Raw genomic sequence first — 26793 nt, 5'->3', positions numbered from 1 at the left:
CTTTTATTTATGTCATCCTGGACCTAGAACCCAGGGATTGTGTTCTGTCCCTGAGCTTTTTACTCAAAGCTAGAATTCTACCCCTTGAACTGCAGCTCCACCCCTGGTTTTTTTTATGGTTAACGGGAGTAAGAGTCACAGGAGTCTCATATACTTCTTTGCAGGGACTGGCTTCCAACTGCAATCCTCAGAAATCAGCCTCCTGAGCAGTGAAGATTACAGGCAGCAACCACTGGCTCCCAAACCTCACCTTATTTTTTATTTAGAAAATTACAAGAATTAACTACAATTATTATGTTCAATAACTGAGTTCAATATATATATATATATATATATATATATATATATATATATATATATATATGTATATATTAGAACAGGTGAAATTGGTCAAGGAATCAGTTTAGTGTCAGTAAACCTTTTGAAGATGCGATGGAAGATATTCTAAATTTTAAGGAAAAAAAACAGAGCAATTTACAGTCAGCAAATCATACCTGGTAAGCAAAAACAGAAGCAAAAGCAATGTAATCTCATAACCACAATTACATTATCATAACTAAGAATTAAAATATGAAATTATGTAATTCTCCCCAATATATTTCCATTATCTGATTGGTCTCACAATGTTTCAAGAGGCAAATGGTGATTTTAAAGTAGAAACTCATGTTAGCTGACACAGTTAGGAGATAAATTTCCCTATGCATCAAGGAACTCCTCAGACTTAGAGTCTGACACTGGTCCAACCTATGTAAGACCAACTTCCTCTAGGGTAGCCTATCACATTGTGGGAATTGTAGTGTCCATTGAAGCACAGATGCTTTGAAAGGGTTGGGATTTTTTTTTTGGAAGTATGGGGTGGCAGAACCTACTTAATGTGCGCCTCTTCACCCACCATTGTTTTCACTCTGTAAATTCGTTTCTTTCCCTCGTTGCTGCTGGAAATGCTATGAAGTACAGTTTTGCACTTCATAGTTGGAGTAGCGAGGCAGGTGCCCAGCCAGTCTTCAGGGGACCTTGACAACTGTAACTTGAAGGAATCTCAGGCTCTGGAAATAATGTGAGGTGAGAACCCTAAGATGGGTGTAGGACCTGAGTCTACACTCCATGTGTTACTCCTTTCTGGGGTTAATGATTTGCAGTTCATGAGTTTGCATTGCCAGTAGACTATGTGCATGCAAACAACTGAAAATGACTCTTGAAGTTCTGAGAGTAAGTTGAATGGTTCTCCAGACTAAGAGAGCCAAGAGCTTTGTTTAAACTCCATGACCAAGGGATTCTGTTGTTAACCCATGTGAATTTATTCACTTTGCCCAGCTGTAACATGAGCATGGTAACAATTCTAGTGATGTTGTGAATTGTGTGTCTGCCTGGAGTCTTCTTATATTGCAATTTTATTTTGGTATTCTGTGTTGTTTCTCCTACAGGTGTGTCTTTTCTGCTCCTGCCTTGTTAGCCTTCTTAGTGCTCCTTGATTGAGTACATACATGATTGTACACGACCTTGTGACTACAGACAGTTGTACATATTATGGTAGTGTGTGCTTTTTCTGTATTTGTAGAAATGAAGCCTACCAGTGTTGGAAGGGGGGCACCCCATGAAAAGGAATTAACCTCCTCAAAGGACAGACCTCGTCAACTCTGACAAGTCCTAATGAGAAGATGCAGAAAGTCACAGGAAGGGGGAAATATTTTTAGCTTTTCTTACCTTAAGCAAAAATTGGTTCTACTTCCCAAACACAAGATTCCTCTAACATTCTCAATCATTTCGTGTTGCTGGAAGGTTTAGACCAACTTTTAGGAGTGGAGGAGAACTGGGTTTAAGAATAAGCCAGAGACTATCAGCGGTAACATGAGGCTGTGGTTTGGTGTACAGGAGTAACGGTCACAAAAGATAGTATCTGCCTATTTACTAATCCTTAATCCTATTCTCACTATCATTTCTGGCATGTGATCTCTCAAACTAATCCTGATCGTGCCATATATAGAATTACTAATTGTAGAGCACATGGGCAGCAAAGATGGCACTGAGAGGGAGTTGGTGGGCAGAGCCCAATTTGCTTTATGTTCTGTGCGTAACCAGCCTGTGGAAGCTTAGGTGCATGATAGGGTATGACCTTGACAGTGATTGGTTCCTCTTCCTCCCCTCCCATGCCACCTGGTCTTTTTTGCTTTAAAAACTGCTTGCTCTGTGTTAATAAACGAGGTTTCCTCACTTGAGTTGACTCCTTGCTGTGTCTGATTGTCTCCCGAGCTAAGGGAGGCTGGAGAACCAGCTAGTGGGGGACTTACCATTCCTTGGACCCCGTCCGTCTTTTGTGGGACAGAGGAATATCCGACATCTGGCGCCACAAGTAGGGCACAAAAGGAAAAGACACCGGTCAAGGCAAAACAGTCTCTCAGGGTAAGTGAAACCCTTACTATGGGTAATGCTATCTCACAGAAGAAGGAGGAGGAGGCAACATTAGGCCTAGAAGGAGTAAAGTAGGACTTGGGAATTGAGAAGGAAAAGGAATGGGTCAAATTGGAGGGAGAATGCACTGAGACATGCACAGTGGAAGTCAAAACGAGGGTGAAAGTTACCCCCTCTGACTCAGGTCCCCCTGATAGTCGTAGGCTCCCTCCCTATTCCCCCGATTGGGTGGGGGGGAATAGGGTAAGACACCCTACAGGACATGCGAGAGGTACCTGCAAGACTTGGACTCCTACCAACGATCCATGTAGGAGCTGAGGGCTGGGGAAGTAACCTACTCAGAGGCCTACCCTGGAAAGGAAGGGCCACCTGGGGGCCTGGAGCCTAGGCCACAGGATTTACATCCCCAAGTGTATCTGGTCAATCTGGCACCAGGAGCAAACAAGCCCTTGGAATGATATCCATGGGAAGCTAAGGATCTTAAAGAGCTCTACAAGGCAGTGGTGGAGGATGACCCGAACTCTCCTTGGGCCCAGACCCTATTACAGGACATTGCTTATCACCCATGTGTCCATAAGGACGCTGGATGTAGCCAAAGCTGTTCTCACCAGTTCTCAGTTGATTTAATGGTGTGCTTTCTTTAAGGAGGAATGTAGAGTGAGAGTGGAGAATAACTGGCAGCCTCAACCCGCAATACCTTTTACTTATGCCATGTTAACAGGGACTGGAGAAGGGTACTCCACTGGTGTCGAACAGGCCACAATACCTGGCCCACACTGTGACCAGGTGAGGCAGGCAGGACTTGCCAGATGGTACAAACTGGATGATGGGCCCACTGAGACCCCCATAGCAGGAGTGAGGCAAAAACCTGGTGAGCCTCTAGCTGAGTTTATAGAATGAGTCCAACAGAGCATTCACTGCAAGCTATCAGCAGGGAACCTCTGAGATCAGTTTGTAAAGCTGCTGGTCTGGGAAGGGATGAATGCAGACCACCGCATGTCCTGTGCAGGATTGAGAAAGAGTTCCCTGAGCAGATGGGTGGTGGCCTCCCAGAATGTGGACAGCAACAGCACCAGTCCCAATCATTAGCTTTAGCTTTACATGCTCAGACATCTGAAATGACTGAGACTATTACCCAGGCGCTGGCAGCCCAGGGCCAAGGGACCCAAAGACCATCTGGGAGGGGTCTCTTATGGGCAGGAGGGGCAATTTAAGAGGGATTGTTTACAACAATCCCCCTCCAACCGGCCGGGGGGGAACAAACCGCCCCCTACACCCTGCCCCAGGTGCAGGAAGGGATACCTTTTGAAAAAGGATTGTTGATCCAAGTTTGATTTAGATGAGAAGCCTTTAAACTAGGGGAGGGGCATCCTCCAGCCCTGTTTACTCAAGGAGTAACCCCCTCTGCTGCGAGGCACAGGCAGCCTCGCAGCAGGACGACCCAAGCCCATTGGACCGCCCCCCTAGTGGAAGGACTAAGCCCTAAAATAAGTATTCTCATAGGAGGAAAGAGGTTTCACTGCTTAATTGACACGGGGGGAAATCAAACCATACTCAGGGAGGAGGAAGTGCCCTTGGATTGGAAGCTTGTACCTGGGCCCCCTATTTTGGGGGTAGGGGGCAACTCCCAGTCCAAAGAGATGGTTGCCCTTATGAAATGGACTAACCCAGATGTAGAACAGGGAAAGATATGCCCTTTAGTAGCAAACAGCCTCACTGCCAATTTACTAGGGCAAGACATGCTAAGACAAATGGATGCTGTGGTCATTATGGACCATCAAGCTTCCTATGATGATATCCTGGATGGGGAAAAAGCACAAAGGCTTAAACAGGATCTAGAGGGAGTTAAGAAAAAGGATTTTTTAAATTTCATAATTACAGAGAAGAACATAGGGGAACCTCTTGGGTGCACCCCCAATCCTAAAGGCCACTGTTCCCCGAGTACCTCTCATCAGTTGGAAGCCTGGAAGCCCTGTCTGGGTGGAACAGTGGCCATTGACCAAACCTAAACTTGTAGCCATCCACCCTTTGGTGGAGGAACAAGTAAACTTTGGGCATATAGCCCCTTCTATGAGTCCTTGGAACACACCAGTATTTGTTATTCAAAAAGTCTCCGGGGCTTGCCATATGCTCCAATATCTACTTAAGGTAAATGAAAGGATGGAGCTAGGAGGAACGCTCCCAAGAGGCATGCCCTGGACTCCTGCTATACCTTCAGAATAGACCTTGGTTGTGATTGATATTAAAGATTGCTTTTTTTTTTCTGTCCCCGTGCATCCAGATGACTGCAAGAAGTTTTCTTTTTCCATCCCTTCCCTTAAATTTTTCCAGCCTGATCGGAGGTTCAAATAAACGGTGCTGCCACAAGGAATGTCCAATAGCCCAGCCTTTTGCCAACAATACTTGGCCACACTTTTAGGGCCTGTTCTGGGTTCAGATACCTCCCTTGCCTATGCCTACATGGATGATATAATTCTTGGACACCAAGACCTGAGCCGCCTGGAGGGCCTTCTGGCCCAGGTTCTTGCCATATTTAAAAGGGGAGGGAGTTTACCATAGCCCTCACTGAAATTCAAAAGGTACCTCCTGTTAAGGTGCTTGGAACCCACTTTACCTTGACTCAGGCCAGACCCCTTAAGCCTTTGCTGGATATTCTAGCCTCTCTAACCTTAACCCAACTTCAGAGTCTTTTAGGGGAAATCAATTGGCTGTTACCATGGGTTCCTGTCCCTAAAGATAGTCTTGTGCCCTTATTTGCTCTACTAAAAGACAGGACGCCCCAAGAAGTTATTACAATTACAGATATCCATTGGGCAATATTTTTGCAGTTCCAAAAAGCCCTGGATAAATGTTCCCTAATGAGGTATTTTATTTTTGAGCCCATTTTCCCTTTGGTTGTTTGCAGGTGTTACATTGATTTCTGCAGTTTTAACTCAAACAGGGGAGCCATTAGAGTGGGTTCACACTCCCCTTGGGGGCACACCTCAGGTGTACTCTCAGGCAGACCAACTTGCAGATGCTATTGTCAAGGGAAGGACCCAAGCCCAACGGCATTATGGCCTTGACCCTCACTTCATTGTTTTTCCTTTTCAGATGGCAGATGTTGAGTGGCTCGCTCGAGCCAATGCTCGTCTTGCTCTCTCCTTGGAGGGGTTTCTAGGCCAAATTGACTGCCATTATGGGCCATCCAAATGGACTGTCATGTTATGTCGACTTCCCCTCAAAATACCATCTCTATTTTCTCCTACGTCTATTCGTGGCACCCTCCATGTTTTTACTGATGAAGGAAAAGCAGGCTCTGTGTATGCAGACTTTGAGGAACAACAAAAGACCCCAAGCCAACAAAGATTTCAGCCTTCTTAAGGGTCAGCACAATATAAAGAAATGCTAGCCATAATTATGGCCCTTCAGGACATTCAAAAGCCCTTTAATTTGTATTCTGATAGCCTATATATGATTAACTTGCTCCCTCGTATTCCCCAGGCACACATTAAGCTGGATGAAAACCCTATTTCCCCTCTTATGGTTACCCTTATGAGCCTATTAGAAGAGCGGGTTGCCCCTATTCATATTCAACATTTGAGAGAGCATTCAAAATTTCCTGGGTTTTTATCCCTAGGCAATAATTTGGTAGACCAGTTAGCTACTGGCCCACAACCATTAAAGTTACAAGAGGCTACCTGTTTGCATGATTTAACCCACATTAATTGGAGAGGTTTTCAGCATAGATTTCCTCAGATTCCTGTAAAGGACATAAAACGGATAGTACAAACCTGTACAACATGCCAGCCCTTCTTAAAAGTATCCCCATTACAACCACCAGGGTTAAATCCCAGAGGCCTTAAACCTAATGTCCTCTGGCAAAGGGATGTTACTAATTTCCTAGCCTTTGGTAAGTTTAAATATACATTTGTCTCTATAGATACCTACTTAGGAGCATGCTGGGCCACAGCACATACAGGAGAAATAGCTAAATATTCATAAGCACATTTTCTTCAATGCTTTGCCACCTTGGGTCTACCAGCACAAGTTAAAACCGATAATGGACACTGTTTTGTTAGTAAAGCAATGTCAGATTTTTTGACAAATGGCATATTAATCATACTACAGGAATTTCCTATATTCCCCAAGGGCAAGCAATTATAGAAAGAAATCACCAGTGTCTTAAGGATCAATTATTAAAACAAATAAGGGGAGTTAGCCCCCATATACAGATACAGATAGATTTGTTCACCATTAATATTTTCAATTTTTCAAAAGGGGCAACTGAATCCAGATTTCAGAAGCACTGGGAACAACTAAACCCTAAGCCCCATCTGAAAGTCAGGTGGAAGGACCCCCTGACACAACAATGGAGAGGTCCTGACCACGCCATGGGCAGGAGATTTGGATGTGTTTTTCCCAAAGGGGAGACAGTCCCCATTTGGATCCCTGCCAGGAACCTTAAGTTTTTACCCATTTCCTCTGTACAGGAGGATACCCAAGGATAAACTAACTAACAAGGAAAGAAAAAGGGCTATGGTGGCCAAGGCTTGTATTTAAAAGAGGAAAGCCAGAAAGATAATTACTAACCATCCCCAAGGGCAACCAGACCTTGAGAATCTCTTGTGTTCTCTAACAATTGCAGATGGTGATACTCCAGCTGTTGGCTCTCCTGACCCTCCCAGTCTGGGATATGGCCCTACGGAATCTGCATCAACCTCAACGGGTGACCTGGGCAGTGATTAGTGGTGGCAATGCAGAAATCATCAAATATCTTGTCTTTAGATCTTTTTCAACCCCACAGGCAAATAGCCAGATTAGAACAGGCCCCACCTCTGGATTCTGAAGAGGCAGACTGCTATTCCATCCTTGACTAATGTTAAAGGACGGCTAATGACATTGCTTGGCCTGGTAATGCATTTGCTGATGGTTTTTCTATGCTTTCCTTGCATGATACGTGCACTGCAAAACTCTTATGAGCTTAGCCAAACATTTACATAAGATCAAGCTCCAAGTGAATGAATTTCCCCCGAGAGGAATCACGGCCAGAGATGGGTAAGAGGGAGTGTCAGTCTGACCAACGTAAGACAGGGCCTTCCGCTTCACTCTGAAGAAGTTCCCGAAGACGGGTAAGGCAGACAATGTGATCCACCCAACCTAATACAGGAGGGTTCGCTTCTTTAAACAAAGACAGGGGAAATGTTGGGAGCCATTGGGAGCTGACAGTAAAGCTCAAAGGACATCTTGACCCTGTGCTCGGTTAAAGGCATGTACAAGGAACTGGCTCATTTTAAAGACACCATGTGCCCAGGATTGGTTTGCTATGTCTTCAGTTTGTTTTAAATGTTCCGTGTTTTTCTGGAATATAGTAGAATGGCCTGAGTGTGGGAGCCCACGAGGATTCACCATGCTGCATGTGTGGAACTCCCAATACCCAGGCTGCTCCTATGTTCTGAAGAGAACAACCTTACAAGATACTGACTTTTATATGTGCCCAGGAATTAATTGAACTGCTTCAGGCATTTCTAATGGTGGTGAGACTGATGTTTATTATTGTTCTAGGTAAGGATGTGAGATAACTAGGACGGGCTCTTGGATCATGAACAAGGGCGCTCCCTATCCTTGTCTGGCAAACCTCGACCCCCAGACTTGCCTTGAACCTCCTGAGTGGCCAATGCTATCCTTATCAATGTAATCCTGTTAAAATAACCTTGACAAAGGAGGGCAAAAGATAACTAACTGGGAGGTGGGTCTGCCATTAAAACAAAAAAGGCAGAATCTGTAGAGCACATGGGTAGCAAAGATGGTGCTGAGAAGGAATTGAGTGGGCAGAGCCCAATTTGCTGTATGTTCTGTGCGTAACCAGCCCATGGAAGCTTAGGTGCATGATAGGGTATGACCTTGACAGTGATTGGTTCCTCTTCCTCCCCTCCAATGCCAGCTGCTCATTTTTGCTTTAAAAACTACTTGTACTGTGTTAATAAATGAGTTTTCCTGCTTGAGTTGACTCCCCGCTGCTAAGGGAGGCTGGGGAATGGGCTAGCGGCCACAGTTACCTTTCCTTGGACTCCGTCCATCTTTTGTGGGCCAGATGAAGACCCGAGAATTAATGCTAGATCTATTATGTTGGTTTTTCCTGCCTGTTCTGGAGGTGTTGGTCAGGGATCTCTGGTCTTATAAAAAGTTACTGAAGAAAATTTGAAGTAATGTATTTTGCTCAAGTTTGTATGTGTTTTACATATTCTGAAGTTTTACCTAATGTTATCCTTCTTGTCACAATCTGCTCAAAGAAGTATTTCACTTTGGAAATTCCTTTTGGGAATTGAAGTCAGTGAAGCATAAGCACTCCTTTCAAATATCTTATAGAAACATGTTCAACCAATTTTTATCTTCTGCAATTCCTTTTGTGTTTGCAACTTTTAAATTGTTACTAACAGGGTTACACTCCACTTGGTTTATTTGTTATGGACAAATGCCAATTTCTCCAGTATAATAATGAGCCTGCTTTACACCATTTAAAATGAGACTTCCTAAACACGTATTCTGAAACAATTGGTAAAATATATTTTAATACAATCCAATGCCACTTTTTCTGTGCTAGTCCTCCTTCTTAAATTTAATGCCTGGGCACTGACCATGAGCTTCTTTTGCCAAATGCTAATGCTCTACCAGTTAAGTCACATCTCTACTGGCAACTATTTTTGGTAATTTATTGGAGATCAGAGTCTCCCAGACATTCCTCCCACAGCTGTCTTCAATCTATGATCCTAAGGTCTCAGACATTTGGGTAACTTGGATTAAGCAACCATAGCCCAGTTACAATGCCATCTTTTAAATAAAGATTATATTTTAATAAAATAATCTGAAATAGAAAATTTTGAAATTTTAAGGAGGTATGTTCAATCACTAGTATATATGAAAATAGTCCAAATCACAAAGCAAAAATAAAATATCCCAGCTTGAAATCTATAATACTCCTGACCTCAAACATTATGAATATAGACACAGCTTACAATAAATTCTTTTAAATTATTTTTCTGTTTTTATTTTCTTTTTTGCCAGTATTGGGCCGGAATTGTGGGTCAGGGGGTTATCTCTCAGCTGTTCAGTTCTAGGCTAGTGCTCTACCACTTGAGACACAGTACCACTTCTGGCTTTTTCTGCTAATGTGGCGCAAATGAATCAAACCCAAGGCCTCATGCATGCAAGGCCAGCACTCTAAAACTGAGCCACTTTCCCAGCCCTCTTTCTAAATTTTTTGAAGAAACATCGTGGTGATGTAGAAAAACCCAATATTAATGTGTAAACATTGCTTTTAAATGATTCATATTGTCTTTCCTAACACAAACAACCTAACTGATGTGTACAGAGTAGATTTTCAGTTTTGGTAAATGTCAATGTAAAGTTCATTTAATTTTATATTATGAGTTTCCATTCCACAATATTGTATTTTAAAATATACAGAATTATGGATAATAGCTTTTCCTGTGTAATAAAACAACTGAAAATATAAAATGACAAAGCTATTTATTTGTTTTAATTTTTATGTATCTAGATTCTGGGGTGTCCTCACCTTAATATTTTGTGCTAGTATTGTTTAAGTAACATATTAGACTTTAGTGTTCTCCTTCCTTGGATGTAGGTGGCTAATTGGCATTGTGTCACTTCGATTACTAGTATTTTAAGGTGTGTCTTTATTAAATCGTGTATATCCAGCAAGATCGCCATAGTTTTTCATATCAATGTTTAGGAAAGTGAGGGACTTCTCAAACTGGTGTTTATATCTTTTTTACTGATGTCCAATTGGACAAAGCAGGTTAAATGGCAAATTGCGCAGCATTGCACAAGGTTGTTCTGAGTATTTGTATACAGAAAAATATTTGTATACTTGACAACCATAATTGAAATTATAACAAGAAATATCTATTGGATGCATTTTTCCTGTATGAGTTTGGTGAACAGATATGGAATATTCACATGCATTGTTCTATGGTTATTTATTTTGTTGATGAATGAGGTAGAGCACAAATTCTAAATTGAGACCTTAGGATAGTTTTGCATTAATAAAATGTACTTCATACATCCCTAAGTGTATTTCAGTAATAACTAATTGTTATTATTGTTGGGATGTGTTTTTTCTTTCAATTATTCATTTATTTTGTGGGAACATTATTTTTAAAAATCCTATATGTATATTAACCTAGAAATTAATTGCTTTTATCCTATCTACCAACTAATAGATTGTGGATTCACCTTTAGTGAAGAGTTTAATGCTCTACTTGACAGAGAAAAAATTCTTTTCCCCAGAAGGCTTTATGATTTTCCAGCTCATTTAGAATATTTTCAACAGGAAAATCTGGGGCTAAATCACAGAGGTTCTTTCCTGACTACCTCATTTGCCAATCTCCCAGCCATGCTTCCAGAATCTTCTGATCATTGTCAACATCAAGAAAGAATGAAAGGATCTCTGGTGAGGTGTTTTTTTTTTTATTTCTCATGTTTTTACATTGCATTTTATGTCCCTAAGGGTGTCCAGGCTTGAAAAGGACAAAAACAATTTCAGCTTTAGGAACATGTTTCTAAATCAGATAAAGATGACTTGTAGATTAAGTAATTATAAAATCTTATATTCTTTTTTTTTAATATTATTTTATTTTATTTGAGAACATACTGTACAGAGGGGCTACAATTACATGGGCAGGATAATGCATACATTTCTTACCAAGCATTGCAGCCTCCTCCTTTGTTTACCCTTCACCTCACTTCCCAGCCTCCCCCCTCCCCCAACCCAATTATACTCCCCTCCCCCCCGACATTGTAAAGCTGGTTTTGACATGACATTTTCTACTTCTTATTGTTGCAACAGGTCCACCTGAATCCTTAAACGACTTGTTTGCCCCCATCTCCTCCACATGTTATACTGACATCAAATATAGTGAAAGCGGGGATTACACTGTGGGGGAGGGACATACAAAGCAACAAAGAAATAATCTTATAAATGCATTAGAAACATATGCATGAAAGAAACGAAAACATTAAAATACATATTTAAGGGTTCATTTTCCTAACATCACATTATCTGACTTTTTCTGTTTGACTCATACCTATACTAGATATTGCAAATAAGGGAAACCATGGGACCTATGCTTCTTTGGGCCTGGCTTACTTCACTTAATATAATTTTTTCCAAGCCTTTCCATTTCCTAACAAATGGGGAAATGACATTCTTTCTGATGGAGGCATAGAATTCCATTGTGTATAAGATCTTTACTAGCCACACAACGGACAAGGGTCTCATATCTAAAATATACTTGGAACTCAAAAAATTAAACCACCCAACAACAAATCCTCAAAGAAACAACTGCCCAATAAATAAGTGGGCGAAAGACTTAAAGAGAAGCTTCTCTAAAGAAGAAAGAAGGATGGCCAATAGACACATGAAGAAATGTTCAACATCCCTAGCTATAAAAGAAATGCAAATCAAAACAAAATTGAGATATCACCTCACTCCAGTTAAAATCTTATATTCTAAGTTGAGTGCAGATCTGTTTCCATTTGTGTCTTGTTATTCTGATATGAGAAAAGGTGGTAACATTTGTTATGTGATTCAATGACACCAAGTAGGTGACTTCTGGAAGGTGAAGATTCACTAGCAGCTTGTCAGAGATCACATCCTCATGAGCAACACTGAACTATCTTAATGAAGTTTTACAAGAGTTGCTGAAATAATGTGATCCCATACAATTTTGGATGTGGTAGGGGACTGAGAAAGGTGTGTGTACTTAAATTACTGTCCTTACATAGTTTTTGGATTGTTCCATGGTCCTTAGCTTACCTGATTCTTAGCCTATGTTTAATAATATAATCTGTGGCCTTTCTAGAAATCTGTCTGTCTGATTCTAAGGTATCTTTACAAGACTATTTTTCTATGGTTTTCTCTGTTCATTCTGTTTCCTGCTTATTAGATTTCTTTATGTTCTTCTTTCTAATTTGTCTCTTTTTCTCTCTGTCTCTTTCTCTCATTTCCTCTTCTCTCCAGTTATCTCTTCGTTTTTTCTTCAAATGCTCTATTTGGGAACCAGTTTTTCTTATTGATCAATTTTCCTTTGCTGATATGTCTCTTAAAATGGACATTTCTCTTACCATTGTAGAGGAAAATTGTTGTTAACCATAATCCGACATAGTTATATATTAATCTGGAGCCAAAGAAAATCAGACAAACACATATATAAAGAAAAAGAGATTGCTGGGTCATAGGGGAGCTCTATGTGGAGTATTTTGAGCACCAATCCCACTTTTGGGTATTTACCAAAATGTTCACAAACAAAACCACACTAAAGGTACCAGCACGACTATGTTTATTGCAGCATTATTTACCATAGCTAAAATAGGGAACCAACCCAGATTCCCCTCAGTAGATGAATGGATCAAGAAAATGTGGTATATATACACAATGGAATTCTATGCCTCCATCAGAAAGAATGACATTGCCCCATTTGTTAGGAAATGGAAAGACTTGGGAAAAATTATATTAAGTGAAGTAAGCCAGGCCCAAAGAAACATAGGTCACATGGTTTCCCTTATTTGCAATATATAGTATATGTCTGAGTCAAGCAGAAAAGGCCAGATAAGTTGATGTTAGGGAAATGAACCTTAAGATATGTATTCAAATGTTTTTTTTTTCTTTCATGCAATTGTTTCTAACACATTTATTAGATTATTTCTTTGTTGCTTTGTATGTCCCTCCCCCATGATATAACCCCTACTTTCTCTGTATTTGATGTTGGTATAATTTGTGTAGGGGAAGGGAAAAAACAAATCGTTTAAATAGGGATACAAGTGTACCTATTGTAACAATGAGATGCACAAGTCATTATGTCGAAAAAGAATTTTACAACTTTTTTGGGCTGGGAGGAGGTTTGGTTGGGGGGGGCGGAGGGAGGATGGGAAGGGGAAACAAATGAAGAGGCTACAATGCTTTATAAGAGTGTACACATTATCTTGCCCATATAATTATAACCCCTCTGTACAGCATTTTCACAATAAAAAAGCAGAAAAAAGCAAAAAAAAATAAATATAAAAGAGAGATATAGTGAAACCTGGGTTCCCAAGGCTAAGTAGCACTTGGGCCTTGAGTCTCTACAATCAAACATTTTTTCTTGAATTTACATAGAGCAAGTAACCATGGATACATGAAAAAATATAAAGCATCTAGCTAGGTAAGAGTTACTCACACCCATAATCCTAGATAATCCGGAGGCAAAGATATGAGGATTGCAGTTCAAAGCCAGCAGGGTCAGGAAAGTCATTGAGACACTCATCTCAAATTAATCACCAGAAAACTGAAGTGGTGCTATGGCTCAATTGGTAAAACGATAGCCTTGAGTTGAAGACCTCAGGAACAGTACTGAGGCCTAGAGTTCAAGCCCCATGACCAAGAAAATAAATAAACATCTATATTAATATTACCATCAGAGCCGAAACAGAGTTTGTGAGAGACACTTTTTTCCCTTGTTTTGAGAGAGGAGACTGCAACCAGACAATGTCTAGACCTGATATACACATCACCTTTGCCTTCAATGTCAACAGCACTGAAAATTCAGCATTTCCAGCACTAAGGAAGGAGTGTGACACTCCAGTCTCTTAACTCTCTCAAGAATTGTCTGTTTTAACCCTTCTGTGGCCAGCCCTCAGGATTCTGAGATGTCAGGGTGGACTTGCCACCTCATAGCATTTCCACTTTTAGCTCAACTTCAGAGTTCTCTGCAGACAGTTAATAGCAACAAAAAGATTTTCCTGACTCTATTTTCTTTTTTTGGCCTAACCTCATTTGATGTGATACGGTTTCAAATTAAATATTGTATTTTCTTTCTAATAAATTTAACTGTTGTTCTAACTGCTGTAGATTTTCTTCAAAGGAAGTAGTTTAGGCTAGCACATTGCATGGAGGAATTTTTTTCAAATGACTTTAATTGTTATAACAGAGGTGATATACAGAGAGATTCCAATTATGTGAGTCAGTTAATGAGTATATTTCCTTTCATACACTGTCTTCCATTCCCTCATTCTCTCCCAGTTCCTCCCTTGCGTCTATACTCATGAGTTATATAGTTTACTTCATCAATGTCTAATGACCTCCACTACTACACTTTTCCACCCTATTTGCCTTGAGTTCTACAGCTTTCCCTGTGATGAGCAGACTACCAAAGAAGGAATACAATTCTGAATTTAGGACAGAATGGTTATAGTAAAAGAGACCTATCTCAGGCATTCAGAGATTAGAAATGTGGAGAAATATCTTCAGTTATGTAGGTCAAACATGGAAGAGAATGTGGCAAGCCCAAAGCCAAATGCCAAAGGGAGAGAAATTTAACAAAATACCCTGAAGTTGAAACAAGTTTTAAAAGGGAGAGCTGGGCTTAATGGGAATAGGGCAGAAGAATGGAGATGGAAATGGTTGACTAATACAGTCATAACCCTCAATGTACATATTTGAGAATATAAATAGGAAACTTGAAGGGAAAATGGGATTGGGGTAAGTGAAGGAAGAAAAATGGAAAGTGTGAAAATGATCCAGATGCATTGTACATTGAAATGCACATGTACACTCTCTTCAACACTGACATGATGAAACGAAATCCCTTTGCACAACTAGCTAAAAATTAAGTTTTTGAAGTTTGAATATTGAGACCAGAAGCATAAGCATTTAGAGATAAATTAGAGGATTGCATCGACATATTCTTGAGGCTTGTGCTCCTTTCAATATACAAAAATTAATAAGTGTCAAATCTACTGCAAATGTAAATTTTATTTTGTAAATTCGTTTTGCAAATTACTTAGAATATACAGAACTAAATAACACTATTCCTTCCCTTCCAATAAAAAAAGTCTTATTGACCTTTAAGCTGCTCAGTTGTTTCTAAATATCTTAAAGTAATGCATTGGAACTAATTTCATTCTACATTTAATTTTAACTTTTAAATCACTAAATTCTTTTAAAATCCTCTCACTTTGATACAGGTCTGGATAGATAACTGATGTGGGTAGAATCAAAATTACATATATGCTTACCTAATTTTCTCACTTCTGGGCCATAGAATACAGATGGTCCTTGTTAGGAAAATGGAGGCGAGTGGAAAAGGAATAGGATGGACTTGATCATCAACAAACAAGGACTGTTTATTGATGAACAGTGAGGGGCACAGCCTTTCCAGTGGGTTTGGAGGTTGTGTGAGGGAGCTGGGACAGGATCAGGGTTTTTATAAAAGATCTGAGCAAGGAGGTAGAGGTTAATGAAAAGCTCCTAGGTCAAGAAAGGTGGGGGCCTTTCAGTTGGGACCACAATGGGATGTGTACAGCTGGGCTTAGGTGGATTGCCCTTCCTGTAATTCAAAGGAGTTCACAAATACCCGGGATTTAGGGTCGGGGTCAATTCATCATATTCCATCTTGATAGAATGTTAGGGCCAAGAGGTGAGAGGCAAGTTCTTCATATAGGGTCTTTGAGACATAAAAAGAATTGTGATGAGTGGGAGTATCATGGAGTTATGAGAACAAAGCAGATTCCCATCATTTGTAACCCTGAAGGAGTATAAAATGTGGAGGGGCATCATGGTCTTTTCTGGCTATTTCCTGCTGGCATGAGGGTTTAAAGGAGTCACTGGGGCTGGGGTCTTTCAGGTCTGTGTTGGATCCAGGGCAGTGTCAGCAAAGCCTCTGGTTGCCTGCAGTAATAGGATGGCCTTGACTTGGTCCCAGATCCTGAATGAGGACTGTTATCCTGTTAGAGAGAAACTTGAAAATGATGAGATCAGTCAAAAGGCTGACAAGGTGGCAGGACTAGTTCATATGAGTGACACAGTAAAACAAACCCTGGGCACAAGCCATAAATGTTCCATTTGTATCATGAGCCCATAACCAGTCAGAAGTTAGGCCTGGATTGGAGAAGTTAAGGGCCTGGTGTGAGACCTTGATCATTTCCTATCAATAGCAGGTAACAAAGGCAAGAATGTAAATTCCTGTCCAGTTAGAAGTTAGACAGATACAGACAGTAGATGGACAAGCTTCTCAACTTGTGTCTATTGACCGCTTGGCTCTGGTTAATTTTGAAAAGGTAGGCACGAAGTGGCTGATGTGACATCATCTCCTCTTATTCTTTTCCACCTTGTCCTGGACGTGTAGGTGCTTGTGGCTTAGATATAGGCTTTGGACTCAAGGCCTGAGGGAATTCCCTGAGCACTTCAACTCAAAGCTAGCACTTTGAGTCACAAGCTCACTTTTAGCCGTTGGCTCGTTAATTTTTGAGCCTGCTTCCAGCCTGGCTCTTTGCTGATTATAGAGTCTCAGAGGGATTTTTCTGCCCAGGCTGGCTTTGAACTGCAATATTTGCCACAAAAAATCTTTTATTATTTCCAATTAAAGCAACCAGAAATTAATAGGAACAAGTAGAGCTTACATGCATCCTGTCAAGAATTGATCAACAAATACTTGCCAGAACTCTACAATGACAAAACTCAATTGATGGGATGAGAGTTTGAGCACAGCTTGGATGCCTGGAAAACCTGATAACCAATTCTAATTAAACAAAAACAGAAAACCTCCCAAAGCATAAAGACACAACTCATCACACGCAAGTAATCTTCAATGATATTAAGACAAATTTCTCATCAGAAACTAGATTCACTATTAGACAGCAAGGGCAACAAATTTAAAGTGTTAAAAGGACAGATCTAAAACCCACCTTTCTAACAAATATACTTCCTCCAGGAGGGATTTTTTTGGGGGTCCAGTCGTGGGGCCTGAACTCTGGGCCTGGGTGCTGCCCCTCAGGTCTTCAGCTCAAGGCTAGCGCTCTACCACTTGAGCCACAGCACCACTTCCGGCTTTTTTCTTTTTGCTTATGTGGTGCTGCGGAATCGAACCCAGGGCCTCAGGCATGCAAGGCAAGCGCTCTACCACTGAGCCACCTTCCCAGCCACCAAATATACTTCCTCCAAATGTAGAGATGAGCTAAGAACCTACCGATGGCTCAGTCCTATAATCCTAACTACTCAGGAAGGTGAATTGTGAGGGTGGTGGCTCAAAGCCACCCTGGAACTTGTCCCCTCAGGAGGAAGTTGTCCTTGAGAAGGACGAAGGCCTTTATGCAGTGCTATTGCTGAAAAAAACATTGGATAAGGTGGCCATCAAGAATGGAGGCTATTAGCTAGTGTCTCCAGAGAAGCAATTTATAAGATTCAGTAGTCCTCTAGAAAATCAGAGGATTTTGACCACTGTCCTAGTGGTTTCAGAAATGCCATGAGAATGACCAGAGCAACCTCAAGCCACATGGATTCCTTAGCAAGTCTTTGAGTCCTAAGAGCTAGACTGTCAATGTTGGCAGGCTGTGATTGGTCCGCTATTTCTCTGACCTCACTGGCCCAGATTCTGATTGGTCCATTTCTTCTATAACATCACTATGCCTGGTTGTGATTGCTCCATTGTGTGAGGTCATGAAGGATGTATAGGAAGCCACTGTGCTCCAACCTATGTCAGTTAACAGAGCTTGGAGCTCTTGGTCGATGACCCGCTGGACTGAATCAAAGTTAAATGATTTTTTCGGTAGTGGGGACTGGCTGTTATTTGGATTTTGGTATTTCTTTTTACTCTTTCTGGGTTTTCCTTTATTTAATTTAATTTATTTAGGTAGACTTGCTACCTGCCATTGTAGCAGAAGGATGGAAGTACAGAAAGACTCGATCTCAAGCTCCTTGAAGGAAGAGATCATCAAACAATACCAGAAGAAAGAGCTCTTCGACACCGGTACCTATAGAAAAGTGAAGCTGGCCCATTCCCTCCTCACAGACAAGGATGTGGAATTTAAAACACTCTGGAAGTGAGAGTCCTCATCATTGGACAAAGAATGAGGTGGACATTTTTAAGAAGGTATGGCACAAACACATCATCAGGTTGTACTAGGTAATAGAGAAGGAAGAGTATGTGTATCTCATCATGGAACTGGCCACTAGGGGATACCTCCTGGGGTGGATCTGAAAATTCTGCCACCTATATGAGGATGAAGCCAGGAGGCTTGTCACACATGTTGTAAGTGCTGTTCACTACTTACACCAAACAAAACCATACACGAAGACCTCAAGTCCAACAATATCCTTTTGGACACCAAAGACAGTATCAAGGTCAGTGGCTCACCCTGGGGCAGTTGCTAATGAATGTATGTGGTACAGTGCTATTCCATTCCCCTGAAATGTTCTTGGAAGAAATGATGGCCTGGTGCAGGTGTCTCACACCTGTAATCCTAGCTATTCAGGAGACCGAGATCTGAGGATAATGGTTCAAAGCCAGCCCGTATGGCTCTACCCTCTGAGCAGACTCAAACTTATATCAAAGACTAATTTCGGTAGGAAATGGCAGAGGATAGAAGTGGCTAGCAAAATAGCTACCATTCTTCTCAGAACAAGCTGCTAAATGTGGGCCCAGATGAATAGGTTTATAAAATGTGAGGTGTGCATAAATTATGACTCATCCAAAAAAGGCTGCAATTAATATATGTCTGTCATGGATGGACACAAAATAATCTATTTATGTGAAATATATTTACTAAACAATTTCATAAGGGAAAAAGGGAAGATTAAAATTTCTGGGGCTGGGGGACGGTGGCTCACACCTGTAATCCTAACTACTCAGGAGGCTGAGATCTGAGGATCACAGTTGAAAGCCAGCCCAGGCAGGAAAGTATGTGAGACTATTATCTCCAATAAAACACTAGAAAACCAGAAATGGCGCTGTAGTTCAAGCGGTAGAGAACTCGCCTTGAGCTGAAGAGCACAGAGACAATGCCCAACCCAGAGGTCAAGCCCCATGACCGACCAAAAACAAAACAAAACAAAACAAAATTTTCTGGTGCATGTCATTGTGTGGATTCCATCAGTATTGAAAGGAAAGTTCACAAGCAGGGGTAATGGTAAAAAAAAAAGTAGTGTGGATATAATTAATGTCACTGAATTCTATACCTAGCAAGCATGAGGCCCTGTGTTCAAACCCCTGAACTTCCAAAAAAATGCTAAATCTTACTTCTGTTACCTACCTTAAGTGGTAGGTGCTCTTCTACTGTTATGATTGTATTGCTCAGAGCTTCTATGGTGGATGTTTATTCATGCTTTTACACATAATCCATTATTTGAATATTGATGCTGAGTTTTAAAGTGTAATTTGTATATTAAAATAAGGGCAAAGCCTGTATTTCTAACTCAAGAGGCTAAAGCAGGAAGGCCCCTATTCAGTCAAGGCTGCATAGAGAGGTTCTTTCTAAATCCCCATGCTACTGCTGAAACCGGAGGGACAATTGATTGTAAGCAATTACAAGTGAGAGATAAGGTTCTGATCATATTACGTTTTGGTCATGTCAGTTTGGATTTAATATTTACATAAATATCAAAAGTTTTCCTTTTCCCCTTACTCTCAGTATGTCATTTTGAAACTTTGTAGTATGTTTTTGTTTGCTGCACTTTAAAAAAGTTTTCCTTTGTATCATATTAAACATGATTTTTTCTGTATTACAATTTATTATTTATTTTTGAAATTTTTATGTTTTTTTTCTCTAACTAGGGACTGACCACTGTCTCAGAGATTTTGTTCAGTTCTGCCAATTGAGCCACAGCTCAACTTCCAGCTTCTTTCTTTTTGAAGAGTCTCATGAGAATCCCAGCACTACTAAGGAAGCTGAAATCTGAGGATCTTGGTTTGAAGCCAGTATGAACAGCAAAATCTGAGGGTTTTTAAAATTATTATTATTTTGCCATTGGTTATGGGCCTGAAAACTAGGCTTTGGCGCTGTCCATCAGCATTCCAGCTTAAGGTTAGTGCTCTATCAACTGAGCTGCAGCAACATTGTTGGCTTTTCTTGCTTATGTGGTTATGAGGAATCAAACCCAGGTCCACATACATGCAAGGCTGGCATCCTACCACTGAGCCAACTTCCCAGATGAAGTCTGAGATTCTTATCTCCAATTAATCACCAAAAAGCTTGGGGTTGTAGTACTCTAGACTTGAGTAAAACAGGGCAAGTTCAACCCCTAGTACTGGTAATTACATACACAAATCTCATGGACTTTCTTGCTAGTGCTGGCTTTGAACTGCGGCCTGGGTAGGTAGAATCTACAGGCATGAGCAACCAGCCTCTGACATTTTAAAATTTTTACTCAGCTCTTTCTTGACTTCAACCTCAATGCCTTTTAATTGCGGTCAGTAGACCTGATCTCTGGGCCTCATTGCTGTTTCTTATATATTTTTAAGGAGGGTGGAGTTGAACCCTCGGCCTGAGTGCTGTCTTTGAGCTCTTCAGCTTAAGGCAAATGCTCTACCATTGCAGCCACAGAGCCACTTCAGGCTTTCTGGTGGTTAATTGGAAATAAGTTCTCATTAACTTTCCTTTGCAGGTTGGTTTTGAACCATGATTTTCATATCTCAAACCCCTGAATAGCTAGGATTACAAGCTAGAGTCTCAGCGCCCTTATGTTTATTAGTTTTTTGACTCAAGTATTATGTTTTACAACTCAACCATAGCTCCACTCCTAGCTTTTTGCTGGCTTATTACACATAAGATTTTAATGTACTTTTCTGGATAGTCTGGCTTCAAACCATGATCCTCAGATTTCAGCTTCCTGAAGTGCTCTGATTATAGACAACAAACGTTTAAAAACGTTAATATGTTATTTTTTTCCAATTTTTCTTTTTAAAAATTTCCTTTTTTGTTATTTTTGTTTATGTGCTAGTCCTGGGGCTACAAATCAGGGCCTGGATTCAATACCAAAGCTTTATCTTCAGGACTAGTGGCTTACCACATGAGCCAAAATATAACTTGTGGCTATACTTGTTTTGTCTTGGTGCTTGAAATAAGGCCCTGAATGCTGTCCTAGAAAGTGATTGCACAGTTTTCCACTTGAGTCACAGCTCAACTCCAGCTTTTTTAAAATTCTTGGTAGCTAATAGGAGATAAGAGTCTTATGCAAAGCCAAGCATGGATCGGTTTTTTGAAATCTGAGGATCACGGTTCAATACCAACCAAGGCAAGAAAGTCCATGAGAATCTTAGCTCCCATTAATCAATGAAAAGCTGGGAGTGGTGGATCTCTATCCTTGAACAAAACAGCACAAGTTCAAGCCATAGGACAGCACACTGATGCACACACAGAGAAAGCCTCATGGATTTTCTTGCATGGGCTAGCTTTGAAGCATGATCCTCAGATTTCAACCTCCCTTCATCTTCTCTTCTTTGAAAATTTTATTGGTCCTGTGGCTTGACCTCTAACTCTGGGGCCTATATCTTACCTTTTACACTCAAGGCTGATGCTTTTACAACCTCAGCCACAGCTCAAGGTTTTGTGCTGTGTAGATGAAGATGAGTCTCAAGCACATTCCTGCCCATGCTGATTTGACATTGCAATCATCAGAAGTCAGCCTCCTCTATAGTAAGGATTACACACATGACCAGAAACATTTGGGTCATTTTAACACTTTCATATGTGCTTGCTTCCACCTTCTTTTCTTATTTTCTTCATTTTTGCTTGTCCTAGGAGTAGTAATTGAAGCACATATGCTGTTTTAGTGCATATATGGGACTAACCATAACATTTGGCTTTTGGGTGGAAGATAATTGGAGACAAGAGATTCATGTAAAGGTAGGCCAGATTCAGGAAGCTGAACATTGAGGAAAGTCCTTAACACTCTTTTCTCCAATTAACCACTAAAAATCTGAAAGTAAGTAGGTCATTGAAGAAAACAGTGCAAGTTCAAACACAAGGATTGGCACAGAGAGAGAGACAGAGAGACAGAGAACAAAGAGACAGAGAGAGATATATAGAGAGAGACAAAGAGAGAGATACAGAGAGAGGGATCTTCTGAACTCATATAACTGAGCTGAGCTTTAAACAGTATCCTCAAATTTCAGCCTGAGTAGCTAGAATCACAGATATGAGCCAACAATGATTGGTCCATTGAAACCTCTGGTATTGCCTCTTTCTTCTCTTCTTCTAACCTTCTTTTCATTTATTTCATTATTTTTGTGTTTGTTGGTCCAGGAGCTTGAACTCATGCAAGGCCTGACCTGATACATGAGGTGAAATCTGCCCATCATAGTTTGAAAGCAGCCTGAGCAAGAAAGTCCATGAAACTCTTATTTCCATTCAATCAAAAAAAAATCCTATCTCCAGTGTGGCTACCACACACAAAACAGTCTCCTGGAATTTCTTTTTATTTTTTTCCTTTTATTTTATTGTGAAAATACTGTACAGAGGGGTTACAATTACATGGGCAAGATAATGAGTATATTTCTTATCAAGAATTGTAGCCTCCTCCTTTGTTTCCTCTTCCCATCCCTTCCCATCCTCTCCCTGCCCCCCCAGGCAATAGTCCCTGCTCTCCCTCCCCTCCCCCAGCACCAAAGTTGTAAAGGTCGTTTTTGACAAAACGACTTGTACATCTCATGGTTGCAATGGGTCCACGTGTATCCCTGTTTAAACAATTTGTTTTTCCCCTTCCCCTCCACAAATTATACCGACATCAAATACAGTGAAAGCAGGGGTTATACTGTGGGGGAGAGACATATAAAGCAACAAAGAAATAATCTTATAAATGTGTTAGAAACAATTGCATGAAAGAAAAAAAAAATTGAATACATATCTTAGGGTTCATTTTCCTAACATCACCTTATCTGACCTTTTCTGCTTGACTCAGTACACAATGGAATTCTATGCCTCCGTCAGAAAGAATGACATTGCCCCATTTGTTAGGAAATGGAAAGACTTGGAAAAATTATATTCAGTGTAGTAAGCCAGGCCCAAAGGAACATGGGTCCCATGGTTTTCTGGAATTTCTTGACTGGGTTTGCCTTTACACTGGATCTTATATTTCAACCTCCTGCTTTTCTAGAATTACAGACATGAGCCAACAGGCCAAGGTTCTCTACTTCAATCATTTAATTGTCTTATTGTAATCCTGAGGCTGGATCTCTGAGCCACGGCACTGTTTCATAGGTTTTTCCTCAGGGCTGGTACTTTCCAACTACAAGCACATCCTCATTTCTGGCTTTTTTTTTGCTGATTAGTTGGAGACTTAGGCACATCCCTGCCCAGGTTGGCTATGAACAACAACCTTTATATTTCAGGTTTCTGAATCATTAGGATTAAACACACCAAACAAAAATTCATGGATAATTTTGAAACTTTAATTGGATTTTCTCACAAATTTTTTCCCCAAGCCTTGAGGCTTGAAATCAGGGCTTGGGCACTGTTCCTGAGCTTCTTTTACTGAAGGTGAGGACTCTATTACTGGAGCCACAGTGCCACTTCCAGCCTTTCCTATTCATGGGGTACTGAGGAAACAGACCCAGGAATTCAAACATGCCACGCAAGCACTCTATCACTAAGCCATATTTCCTGCCATTCTTACACCTTTTATTTGTATTTTTATTTCGTTGTGTATGCTGGTCCGGGGTCTACAAATCAGCCCAGGTGCTATCGCCGAAGGGTTTACTCAAGACTAGCAAGTTAAGACATGAGCCACCACACAACTTGTGGCTATTTTTTGATGTGGTTTGGTTTTAAGTACCTACTTAGTGTTAAGTATATGAATTCTCCTATCTGGGCTGGCTTTCAACTGTGAGCTTCAGATTTGAGCCTCCTAAGTAGCTACCATCTCAGGTGTTTGCCACCTATGCTTGGCTCATTTTAAACTGTGAAATTGGCTCTTTCTTCTCCCACCCTCCTCCACATTTATTTTATTCTCTGTATGTGTGTTGGCCCTGAAGTTAATATCAAGGTCTGGGTGCTGTTTCAGAAATTATTTTCTCATTTCTGCCATTGGAGCCACAGCTCAATCGCCAGGTTTTATTTTTCTTCCTTTTGGAGATGAGTCTCATGTAAAGCCCAGCAAAACTCAGGAGGCTGAAATCTGAGTATCACAGTTTGAAGCCAGCCTGAACAGGAAAGTTCATGAGATTCTTTTCATCAACTACCAAGATATTGGGAGTGGTAGAGCTCCTACACAAATTCAAGCCCTAGCTTGTCACAAAGAAAAAAAGCCCCATGGCCTTTCCAGTTTGGACTGGCCTTTAAATACTGTCTTCAAATTCAGCCTCCTGAAAGCTAAAATTATCAGCATGAACCACCAGCACCAGGCTTATTTTTAAATCTCAAATGGTCATTTCTTCTCTTCTTTCAGTTTTGTTTTTGGTCGACTTTGGGCTGAATTATGGACCAGGAATCCGTTTCCCAGATTTTCGCCATATTTCAGTACTTTACAACTACTATCACACCTTCATTTCCAGCTTTTTGAAGATAAGAATTTCAATCACTTTCCTACCCAGGCTGGCTTTGAGTTGTGATCCTCATATTTCAACTTCCTCAGTAGCTAGGAATACACAAATTAACCAACAACCCATGGCTCATTTTGAAATGATAATTTTCTCTTTCTCTCATCTTTAATAACTTGTACTCTTTTTTCTTTATTTTTCTATACCACATGAACCAGAGCACAGCTAGTGTCATATTTTTGGTAACAAATGAAACATGGATTCTCCTACCTGGGCTGGCCTTCAATGGTGATCCTCAGATTTCATCCTCCTGAGTAGCTGATAGAACATCGGTGAGCTACCAATGCTTGATTTATTTAAACCTCTGTCATTGGATCTTCCTTCTGCACTTCCAGCCTCTCTTTCTTTAATCCTTCTGTGATTGTCCTGGGGCTTGAAATCAGGGCCTTGTTGCTTTCCCAGAAACTGATTGCCCAACTCGGCCACTTGAGCCATAACTCAATTCCCAGGCTTTTTTTTTCTTTTTGACAATTAATTGGAGTTAAGAGTCTGAGGAAAGCCTACCATGAATCAAGCCAGGCTGCGAAGGAAAGTCAATGAGACCATGACCTCCAATTAACCATTGAAAATCTTGAAGTGGTAGAGCTTTGTCCTTGAACAAACCAGCACAAGTTCAAGGAGGCACACACAAGCTGCAAGATGGCACACAGATGAATACATACCAGAACATCTCATGGATTTTCTTGCATGCATTAACTTTGAATTGTGGATCCTCAGATTTCAGTCTCTCTTCTTCCGCTCTCCTTTGTATTGATTGTTTGTCATTTGTAATTTTTAGTGGCCCTGCAGCTTGACCTCTGGCTCTGGGGAATGTTCCTTAGCTTTTTAACTGAAAGCTGTTGCTTCACCACCTCAGCTCCAGCTGAGGGCTTTGTGCTACGTAGCTGGGATAAGCATCTCAAGCACGTTCCTACCCAGGCTGAGTTGATACCACAATCCTCAGATGTCAGTCTCTTGTGTAGTTAGGATTATCCACAGGACCAATAACCCTTGTGTCATTTTAAAACTTTAATATGTGCTTGCCACTTCCTTCTTTTGTTAACTTTTTATTTTTTGCATGTGTGTGCTGTTCCTGGGTCTACAAATTGGGGCTCATATTCTGTCCTAAAAGTTTTTATTCAAGGATATCCTCTATTACATGAGAAACATCATAACTTTTTGGCACTTTTTTGGGGGATTGATTAATTAAAGACAAGAATCATGGACTCTCCTGCCTAGGCTGGACATGAACCATCATCCTCAGATTTCAGGCTCTTGAATAGCTAGTAAAACATGTGTGAGTCATTGATGCTTGATTGATTTAAGCCTTTGTCACTCACTCGCTCTTCCTTGGTTACTTCTACTCTTCTGTCTTTCTTCTGTGCATGTCCTGGGGCTTGAACTCAGGGTCTGCGTGCAGTTCCAGAAAATATTTGCCCAGTTTGCCACTTAAGCCACAGCTCAACTTCCAGCTAAATAAGGTAGCTGAAATCTGAGGACCATGTTTCAAAGCCATCCTGGGGCAGGAAAATCCATGACATTCTTATCTCCAATTCACCACCCAAAAGCTGGGAATGCTAGGGCATTAGGCAAAGGATATTACAGAAACACACACATCACACATAGAAACACACACACACACACACACACACACAAACATTCACACATACACACACATACACACACAAAGTCTCCTGGACTTTGCTTTTTGGGTTGGCCTTGAAACCTTATCCCAAGATTTTTGTAACCAGGGATCAACTACAGCCATGATCAACAAACACCAGGCTTATATTTAAATTTACAATTGGCCTTTCTTCACTTCTCCTACAATTTTTTAGCACTAAGAATTGAACTCTGGGTAGGCAGTTTTTTAATTAGCTTTTGCACCAAATACAGTGCTTTACATATACAGTCATATCTGCACTTCCAGCTTTTGGCTGGGTAGTTGGGGTAGTTTCATGTACTTTCCTGCTCAGTCTAGCTTTGAACCTAGAATGGATAGGAATACACACATGAACGAACTTAAACCTTGGTTTTCTTTTTCCCATCATTTTTTAAG

The sequence above is a fragment of the Dipodomys merriami genome, unplaced genomic scaffold (assembly GCF_024711535.1).
Source record: "Dipodomys merriami isolate MVZ:Mamm:240054 unplaced genomic scaffold, mDipMer1.0.p SCAF_526, whole genome shotgun sequence".
Lineage (NCBI taxonomy): Eukaryota > Metazoa > Chordata > Mammalia > Rodentia > Heteromyidae > Dipodomys > Dipodomys merriami.
This window is presented reverse-complemented; position numbering follows the sequence as displayed.